General features: G+C 65.0%; 1 protein-coding gene and 1 long non-coding RNA gene across 19 annotated transcripts in view; one reads left to right on the plus strand and one right to left on the minus strand.

Moving 5' to 3' along the window:
- TSNARE1 (t-SNARE domain containing 1) overlaps positions 1-2,175 on the minus strand; it is a 104,192-nt gene extending 102,017 nt beyond the window's left edge. For 14 of the 18 annotated variants that reach the window (XM_047842112.1, XM_047842118.1, XM_047842110.1 and 11 more), the window contains exon 1: positions 2,072-2,153. The gene's annotated coding sequence lies outside the window, so the exon portion shown is untranslated. Of the gene's footprint in view, positions 1-1,474; positions 1,851-2,071 lie in introns of those variants that run through there. The other 4 variants (XM_047842122.1, XM_047842120.1, XM_047842111.1 and 1 more) reach the window with 2 other exon arrangements.
- Positions 2,176-2,343: 168 nt separating this feature from the next.
- On the plus strand, positions 2,344-6,512 carry LOC125156281 (uncharacterized). Its single transcript, XR_007148525.1, has 3 exons — positions 2,344-2,475; positions 4,199-4,407; positions 4,788-6,512. It is a non-coding gene; the product is annotated as an uncharacterized LOC125156281 (long non-coding RNA).
- Positions 6,513-9,429: the final 2,917 nt, after the last annotated feature.

The following is a 9,429-nucleotide window of genomic DNA, read 5'->3' on the forward strand; positions in this document are numbered from 1 at the left end:
GAAGACCCCCCCCCCGGGACCCCGGGAAGACTCCCCCTTCTCTGGGACCCCGGGAAGACCCCCCCTTCTCTGGGACCCTGGGAAGACCTCCCCCTTCTCTGGGACCCCGGGAAGACCCCCCTTCTCTGGGACCCCAGAAAGACCCCTCCCTTCTCTGAGACCCCGGGAAGACCCCCCCCCCCTTTCTCTGGGACCCTGCAGCACACATCCATCCTTGTCGTTAAGGGCCCAGGGTGTGCTTGGTCCAGTACGAGTCTTCTCTCCCCAACTGGAAGGTAACCGAAAGGTAAGCTGGCCTCCTTGCCTCTAGCTTCCCCTCGTCTTGAACACACGCCCAGCCATGACTGCATTTCTCACCATGCACTCTTTGCTGCCCTGTGTCACCAGTCCACTCTCTCATCGCAGGCTGCTGGGCACCCACACCACTCCAGACTCTGGGCTAGGCACCCAAGATGCAAGGGTGACCAAGACTGAGGTCCCTATGCCCCAGGGGCTCTCAGCCACGTGTGCAAGATAAACACACACACACACACACACACACACACACACGGATCACTTCAGTGCAGCAGAGAAGGCAAGCTAAGCACCGGGGCCCTGGGCCACGAGCCTGTGGGTGAACCTCATCCAGGGGAGGCAGGGGACAGGAAGGTTCCAAAGGGGATATCAGGAACACTAGGGCATTCCAAGCAGAGGACCTAACTGTCATGTCGGTGAAAAAAAGATGTGGGATGCAGGAAACAAAGCATCCAAACTGGCTGGGTACCTGAAGCAGGCCGTGGAAGAGGGACAGGCAGCAGCCACACCCCGACCTTCACCCTGCAGGCTGCAGGGAGCTGGAGAAGGGGCTTAAGGACGCCTGCCTGCCTGTGAGCCAGCAGGCAGCAGCTCCTGTGGCCAGGCACCCATCTCACCCACACAGGGAAGTCATCTGGACACAGGGCAGCCAGGCCAACGGAGGACAGATGTGGAGGTGGCCCGGCTGAAGCACCACTCTTCCAGGAAGCCTTCTCAGATCTGCCCATCTCCCACAGCCGCCTGCAATGGCGACTTGGCTCCTGATCCCGTGCAGAAGGCATTTACTGCACCAGATTTCTACCGAGGACCCAGCACAGGAGAGGCTGAACCTCACCAGAGTACCCTCTCAAACAGGCTGGACACTGCAAGACTGACGAGCGTCACCTGTGTCTTTCACCCAAACTCGGTGCCCCTGCTGGGGTAGAGTGGAGAACCCCCATCCCTGCCTCCCAGGGACGGCACACACACGTGGCAGTGACAGAACAGAAGAAGCCAGAAAGGCAGGGAGGCAAACCCTGGCGGGAGAGGTAGTCAGGAGAGCCGTCCAGCCCCCAGAACTAGGAGCAGGGCCGAGGCGGGCAGCGGAGGGAGGGGGCCAGGTGAGGCTGCGACGGCAGAGGCCTATCTCGTCCAGCGGCCAGGCCCGCAGAACTTTCTGCGACGGGGCAGCGTTCCATACCTGTGCCACGCGTGGCTGCTGCCACCACGCCGGACGGCGCCCACGGAGCCCCGGGCCCCGGAGCAGTGAGTGAGGTCCCCGACAGGAGGCCCCAGCTGGGCTCCCACGGGGCCAGGTCACACCTGGTCACCTGCAGACTACTCGGGCGGGAGGACCTCGCGCTCAGAACCGGGAAGCGCCTCGTAAGCCAAACGTGGCTGAGGGCAGAAAGGCGCGGAGGGGCCGCCCCCGAGGCCTTGTGGCTGAGGGCCGCCCCCTGCGCCCCACAAGTGGGAACCGAGGCCTCAGGGAGACCGCGCGCATGCGCCCTCAGGTGGGTCCCAGCAAGGGCGCCCTGGGGGCGGAGCCGGAGCGCCCCCGGCCCTCCCGTCCGCCCCGCCCCCGTCCACCCGGGCCTCCCGCCGAGACCACGCCCCCTTGTGACCACGCCCCGCACCGGCCCCGCCCCCTCCCGCGGCCAGCCCCTCCCTCGGAGGCCCCACCCCCGCGCCCCTCCCGACCCCCGACCCCCGCACCCCCACACCTCGGGCAGCGCGCCCTTCCCGGAAGGGCCCCCCTGGCTCTGCCTGGCCCCGCAGCCTGACCCCGCCACCTCACCTGGGCCGGGGTGGTTCGCGGGCGCACTCCGCTCGCTCTCGGCGGGAGGGGCGGTGCAGGGGGCGGAGCCGGGACCCAAACATCACGTGACGACCTCTCCCGCGCCGGGCGAACGCCGCGAGACCGCCCCCCACGCCCCACCCGCCAGTCCCATAGGCCTCGGCGCCTTGCGCCAGCCAATGGCCACTCGAGCCGCGCCGCGCCGTGGACGGCGTGCGCCTCAGGACTACAAGTCCCAAACTGCCCCGCGTGGACGACCGGAAACGGCCGGAGACGGCGGCCGGCTGGGCCAGAAAGCCTTCTCTGACTGGAGCTCCTGGCTGGCGTCGAGGCCGTGGTCCTCGAGGGCCGCACGAGGGTCCCCGGAAACGCTCAGTCCCTTCCCCAGCCCCTCGAGGTGGCAGGTGCGCTGTCACCCCCGAGCCTCGGTCTCCCATCCGTGGAACCAAGGCGGGCGGGGGTGAGGAGGGTGAGGATGAAAGTGAGCTTGGACAAGGCGAGACCAGCCCTCGGCCTCAGAGGCCTTCGCCCTGGGTGGCAGCCCCGCGGGGCCTCTGCCCAGGAGCAGCACTAGGCCCTCTAGAGACCTTCGTGGGGTCGGGCTCCCTCCTGCACGCTGCCTGCGCCCCCTGAAGAGCTGGACCGGTGGCTGTGTGCCCTCCGGCCCGCATGCCCTGTGCCTGAGCCTGCTTGCCCACAGGCGAGCCCAGAGCCGCCGCTGGGGCTGGGTCCTTCCTGCCTCCGTACCAGCCCTGCCTCCTCGGCCCAGGTCCAAGGCAGCGTCCTAACAACTGCTGGTGATCAGGCCTGGAGGGGTGTGGGCAGGGTTGTCCCCACACGGCCAAGCATCTCCATGCAGGGGTTGGGCGCGGGCCGCCTCCTGTCCGCCAGGACTCCTGGATCGCCCTGCTCCCCGATGCCCCGATGACATTACGGGATCTTCAGTTTGGGCACAGATGTGTGTGTGAACAAGTCCTGGGTATGTGTGTGCACGGCACACAAGTGCAAGGCCGTGCACATGGACACTGGGCAAATGCGTGTGCACGACATGAGTGTGAGCACAAGGGTGTGCAGCGGGTATGCTCGGATGGGAGCAGGGGGATGATTGTGTGTGGTACGTGTGTGTGCTTGTGTGTTGCGTGCACGGGTGGGGAGGAAGAGGCGACAAGAGCAGGCCAGCACAACGTTGGCTCAGATCAGCCTGTGCCGGGGCTGGGCCTCGTGTGCTCAGCACAGCCTTGGGGCCGATGGCCTGTGCCCATTTCACAGGCCAGCCCGACTTCCGTCAGAGCTCGTACCCTGCCCCCAGGACAGCTGGAATGCAAAGGAAGCCAGTCCCTTGCCCTGCAGAGGCCATGATGGTGACTGCTGACCACAGCTTAGGCGCTTCCAGAGAGAGGTCTCCCGAGACAGATGCCCGCCTGAGAGCCAGACACTTTGGCTCTGCTGGAGTGTGAGGCCAACCACTGGGCTGAACTCTATGGCCCACAGGACGAGTGACAGGCATCGGCTTCTGCAGGGAGGGTTGTTACCTGAGAGCAGGGATTGGCTTAGCTCAGAGGTCTCCCCACCCCCGTGTGGATCTTCCCTTTAGGCCTCAGCAGGGGTGTAAGCCACAAGGTTAGGGATGGGTGGAGGGTCTCCAGAAGGAGCCTCCATGCAGCTCCCACTAAAGCCGCCCTGGAAATGCTTGCTCTGGCTTCAGGAACAACACGGGCTTCGCCATGGTTATGCTGGATCTCCGGGTCAAACACTGTCAGCGTGGGGTCTTCAGTGAGCCACCTTCCCCCACCCTTGCTCTCCATGCTCTGGAGCCTGGCTCCCTCACCCCTGCCCAGCCCGCAAGGTTTGCAGGTCCGCACTGCTCCCGTAGCCCTCATTTGTCCATCCATCAAGTCTCGTGAGCACCTGATTCTCTGTGGCCCAGTCTCCAGTTGTCCCTTACCGACAGAACTCCAGTTTTGTTCAGGGCGGGAATGTGCCCAGCGTCACTGGCAGCTAGAGCTGGCCATGTGACCGTCCTGACGGGGGGATGATGGGAGAAGGCACAGTAGTCGTCAGGCCCCTCCAGAAGGGACAGAGGAGGCCGGCCAGCTCATCCGACTGTCCTGCCCTCTTCTGTCCCAGCCCAGAGTGTGGGCAATGTGCGGAGGACAGCAGCTATTCCGGGAGGAAGAAGATGGGTCCCAAGCCGAGGACGGGGAGCCTCTGCCCCAAGTGCGCCCCCAGCCTCATCATCACGGGAGAAACAGGCCCCTGCTTCCTTCGTGCTGCTGATGACACCGTTCCCAGCAGATAACAACCCCTGTGCGCCTCAGGATGGAACCATCACACTGGTAGGTGTTGTCCTGCCCACAGCAGGAGGGGTCCCCTGAGGGGAGGCTTGCACAACAGCACACAGAGGGAGGGAGGCCAGGTGAGGCTGCGGCACAACAGCACACAGAGGACGGCCTGGCGCACGGCATGGCCTCAAGGGCAGCGCTGAGGGCATGAGTGAGCACGTGAGCTGTACCTGCCGGTCTCCCTTTGCTCGCGGTGTCCCCCGTGTAACTCGGTGAGGCCGGCCCAAGCGCAGGCGACGTAGAGGGCTGGGTGGATCCGGGAGCGTGGGGGTGCCGAGGCTCCTGTGCAGGGGACACGTGGAGAGGGGCACACGCGGGGAAGGTGTGGCAGGGGCCCAGCACGTGGCAAGCGTTTGAGACCACTCTCGTCACAGCCCTGGGCTCCTAGGAGATCGACTCCGGCGTGAGACTTGTAACAGCCTCCCAAGGTATTTGACGCCAAGAAGGAGTGGCAGAGAAAAAAGCAAAAGCAAACCGTGAGTGTTGTCTCCGCCAGTCACATCTTCAGTGAAGGACGGGTTTGCCACCCCTCCTGGGAACGGCAGAGCCCACGCACGCTCTGTCCCCAAGGGAGGGGGCGTCTCCACACCCCGGGCTCGCCACCTGGCAGTGCGCTCCCTCCTCTCTCGCCAAACCTTACCCTGCTCTCCGTCATTCATTCATTCAACAATCTTTGCTTCCAACGTCAAGGCAACATGCCAGGCCCTGGGGACACCATACAATTAGATTCAGTTGCTAAGGACAGAAAGCCCCAATAACGTCGGCTGAGACAAAATCGGTGTTTGCTTCTGATGTTGCACACTCGAGTCCAGGCGGGCAATAGGGCTGCAAAGGTGACCTCATGGTCACCAGGACCCCAGATTCCTTTAATCGGGTTGCTCCCGTGACCCTCAGATAAGATCTTCTGCCTTGCGGCCGTCATGTCTGCTCTCCAGCCTGCAGGAAGAACGGGAGCCTGGAGAGGCATGTATAGGCACGCTCCCACCCCGGTCCTGCCCTTGTGAGGACACCTCCCCGATCCCCACCCTCTTGGCCAGAGCCGGGTCCCTTGTCGCGGCAGGGGAGGCTAGGAAGTGCCTTCATCCTGGGGCCTCGGTTCCCAGCTGCCCTCGGAGCCCTTGTGCCTAATACGAGGCGGGGGTGGCTCCCCTAGCAGTCGCCGTCAGGACACGGCCTCTGACACGGTGCTCACAGTCTGGCAGCCACGAATGGGCACTGGGAACCTGAGTGGTGGCCATGCGGGAGCAGAACGGGGGTCTTGGGGAGCAAGAGGCCCCCCCCCAACAGAGAGGCTGGCATAGGGAAGGCTTGAGGGGTAGCGATTCCGGGAGGGGGCTGCGGGTGTCCGGAGGTAGGCGAGGAGCCTGGGGACATCCCCGTAGGGCTGTCACACGCTCCTCTGTGCCCACGTCCTGACCCCTGCAGCCACCGCCGACTGCAGAACCCCTGCCCTCCACCACCGCTTCTGATGCACATCCCCCAGGTGGGAGGGGCACACGGGGCCACGTCACCCCGGCCACAGCAGACACACGGACTGTGGACGCGGCCCTGCCACTCCCTCTCTTCACGGTCGGTGGCACACGGCTCAGCCTTCTCACGCCGGCACCTGTTTGTGCGGTAGACCCCGGCCCCCTTAGGGTGGCACCAGGGACCTTGGCCCGACACCCAGGCGGCCAGCGACAGCTCGTGGTGAGAAGGAGTGAGCAGGAGGTAAGCCCGGGAGGGGGCAGGAGAGGCGCCGTGGCCGGGACACTTCCGACGCTCATCTCTGTCCCCCTGGAAGCGGCACGGTTCCCAGCCTCCTGGCGGTGCGGTGGCTCCCGGTGGCCCCCAGACACAGGACCCTGAGCAGAGGCAGGGCTCAGCCTCTCCGGGCCTCATGCTGACGCACCGGCCACAGGAGGGAGAGGACGGGCAATTGGCTTTCTTAGGGGGTGACTGATTTCGGGGCGACAAAGGTTGGGTTGCAGGAGGTGGACAGAGGCAAGGGCACCGCCCTCTGCAGGACCCGGGCTTTCACCTTTCTGAGCCCAGGCCGCACCTGCGGGTTTGGGGGCAGGTGCATCAGGCCGCCACCATCTCCCAGGGACTCGGTAAGCACAGCAGTTTCATCAGAGAGAGTGGGGGGCTTGAAAATCGGGGGCAAGAGAAGTAGGCGGCAGGGGTGTGCAAGCCTCGGGGGGGGAGCCCCCCTCCACTTTGCATGGGGGCCCTCCCCCAGACTGGGCTTCGGGCTCCTGGTGGGGGGGGTGGGTGCTCAGGGGGAGTTCTCTCAGGGCAAAGCTGGAACGACAGGCCTGGCCGCAGAACTTCCCACGAGTGAGGGGCGGGGGCCTGGGACCCTCACACCGGAACTAACCTACCTACAGCCTGCAGCCCGCAGTGGTTTCTTCCGAGGTGCTCTGCAAACGACACGTTGTCCTCCTGGTAACGAGTATCCGTTTAGGGGCAGGTGGGGTCCACCTCCCCACCCCCCCCACCCCCCCCACCCCCCCGCCCTTCTTCTCCCTCCAGCTGAGCCGCCAGCCCACTGGCCACAGCCAACCAGCAGCCCCAGCCTCCCGCCTCCCCGTGGCGCCTTCCCTGGGGTGTGTGGCTCGACCCCTGGTTCCACCACGTGCCTGCCAGGAGGGCCGCAGTCAGACACCTGCCCCGAGCCAGCCGCCTCCTCACGCGGGCGAGCGGCACAGGCCACGGTGTTTCCAACTCTGTGGCGTTAACGGAAGGCTTGAGGGGGTCGGTGCCAGGGAAGCGTTTAGGAGCCCTCAGCCCAGCACCTGGCCCCCTGGCCTTTGGCACATGAGAACATGCGGATGGCACCCTCAGAGCATCTCAGAGGAGCAGAGGGGACAGACAGGACCGGAGAATCCCCTGCTGAGCCATAAGGTCATCGTTAGGTTGTGTGAGGAAACAGCACGCCATTCCCAGGGTGTTGGAAAGGTTTCCCAGAGAAGGGGCATTTGGGCTGGGTGCTGCAGGGTGAGTAGGAGTTTGTCAGGCAGGAACAGCGTGAGTCTAACATGGATGCTGAAGAAGGCTGCCGCATCCACCTCCTGTGTCCGTTTCTGCCCAGACTCCTATTTCAAACATAGCGCTCGGGGGTTGCCCCAGCCCCCACCTCCCTTCCCCCTTTCCGGGCTCACAAACACAGTCCCAGACACTCACAGAGCAAAGAATTGACTTCAGTATGCTCCCCCCCACCCCACCCCAGGAGCCCGAGCCCCCAGCCCCCACCGTTGTTGCGCGGAAACATGGTAATGAGATGCTAATGAGCGAAGGTAAAAATCACAGAGAATAGCAGTTTGCAAAATCACAACACTTTGTGCCTCCAGAGGCTTCCCCCCCCACCCCCCCGCCACAAGCATGCCACCAAACCTCACGACAGCGCCGTGTGTGTGGGCAGAAAGCACCCACGAGCCCCACTTCTTGGGGTTGTTGACGGGGTCCAGGGAGGGCAGGAAGAGGAGCCCCTGGCCCCAGGCCCTGCCCAGGCAGGGCTTCTATTCTGCCTGGCTCATGCGCCTGGTCTGATCTGGGGGGGGGGGGGGGGGTGCCTCTCCTGGACCACCTGTCACACCGGGGTCACATCCAAGCTCCCTGCCTGGCGTCCCAGACCCTTCCAGACGCTGCCCCGAGCCCACGGCCGCCACCTCTGCCCGCACCCCTGGTCTCCACCCAGCCTGGTTCCTCTGCCTGGAAGGTGACTTCCTCCGGCCTGCGAGGCTACCCTCCCCACACTCTCGCCTCTGCTCCTCGGCCTGCGTGTGGGGCCTCCTCCAAGCTTACCCCTCCCACGGCACCGACGGCACCGTCTGCCCCCCCGAACCGTCAGCTACTTGTCGGCAGCGACTGGCACATGGTTGCTTTTCTTGGTGTTTGTCGAACGAATAACCAAGTGAGGGAATGAATGATGGGCTTTGTGTGGCTGAGCTGAAGGGGTCTGGGAGATGGTCTGGACTATTCCAAGGGAGGCTGAGGCCCAGAGGGAGGATGCGGCCTCCCAAGGCCTTGGCCCTGAGCTCCTGGCCCCCAGACAAGCTCATCCTCTCCCAGCTGTGGTGGCAGGACAGGTCCTCGGCGCTGGGGACCCTGCCTTTGCCCCACCGTCTCTCCCACACCCCTGGGTCCTCACTGCTGCCCACGCTCCATCAGTGCCCTCCCAGCCAGAGCCCCTAGCTGTCCCTCCTCTGTCCCGGATACCTGCCCCTCGGCCAGGCTGCGGGCTCTGACGAACGGCAGGCCGGGGGGACTTGACGTGCCACCAGGGGCTTCTGCTCTGGGGCTGACGGGCCCTGCGCTCCTTTACCTCCAGACCTCGTGGGGCCTGAGTGGGCACCAGGATGGACAGCATCTCTGGCCCCCTGGAGGCCGTGGAGGCCGAGAGAAAGGTGATCTGGGCTGGACCCAGGTGAGCCGCTCCCTCGGCCCCTCCGCAGGGAAAGGGCTGGAGCACACGGGGCTGCAGCTACCTGCCGTTGACCACCAGGGTCCCAGATGGGTCCGTCCAAGGCAAGTGCAGGGGGTCTCTGGGCCCTGCGCAGGCAGGGGTGGGGCCTCGGGAGGAAGGGAGCCTCCATTTTGAAGATCCTAGTGTGGGTTGATCGGGCTCATGGCGGCAGGAAAGGGGGCTGCGGGCAGGACTCTGGGCCGAGGGGCTGGCCGGACAGAGCCGGGTGGGGCTCCCAGCAGCGGCAGCGCTGTGACGACCACAGCCGGGGGATCCAAGCTCCCCTGGGCCACTGGGCACCACTCTGTTCCACGGCCCAGCCACGCCCCGTGAGATGTGGCTCCCGGAGGCACCCCGGAGCCTTGTCCCGGTTCAGACCTGGCTGCTGCTCTTCCTTGCTCTGTGACTCTGAGAGCAAGTCCCTCTGCCTCTCTGAGCCTCAGTTCCTCCCGGGGCAATGGGTGCCTGGGACCGGCCACGTGGCTGTGACGTACGCAGAGGCTGGCACGCAGCTCTTTGTATTCCGCACCATAACTGGGAAGAAAGGGGAGTGCTGGGCCGTCCAAGAC

Source organism: Prionailurus viverrinus, chromosome F2, assembly GCF_022837055.1.
Source record: "Prionailurus viverrinus isolate Anna chromosome F2, UM_Priviv_1.0, whole genome shotgun sequence".
Taxonomy (NCBI): domain Eukaryota; kingdom Metazoa; phylum Chordata; class Mammalia; order Carnivora; family Felidae; genus Prionailurus; species Prionailurus viverrinus.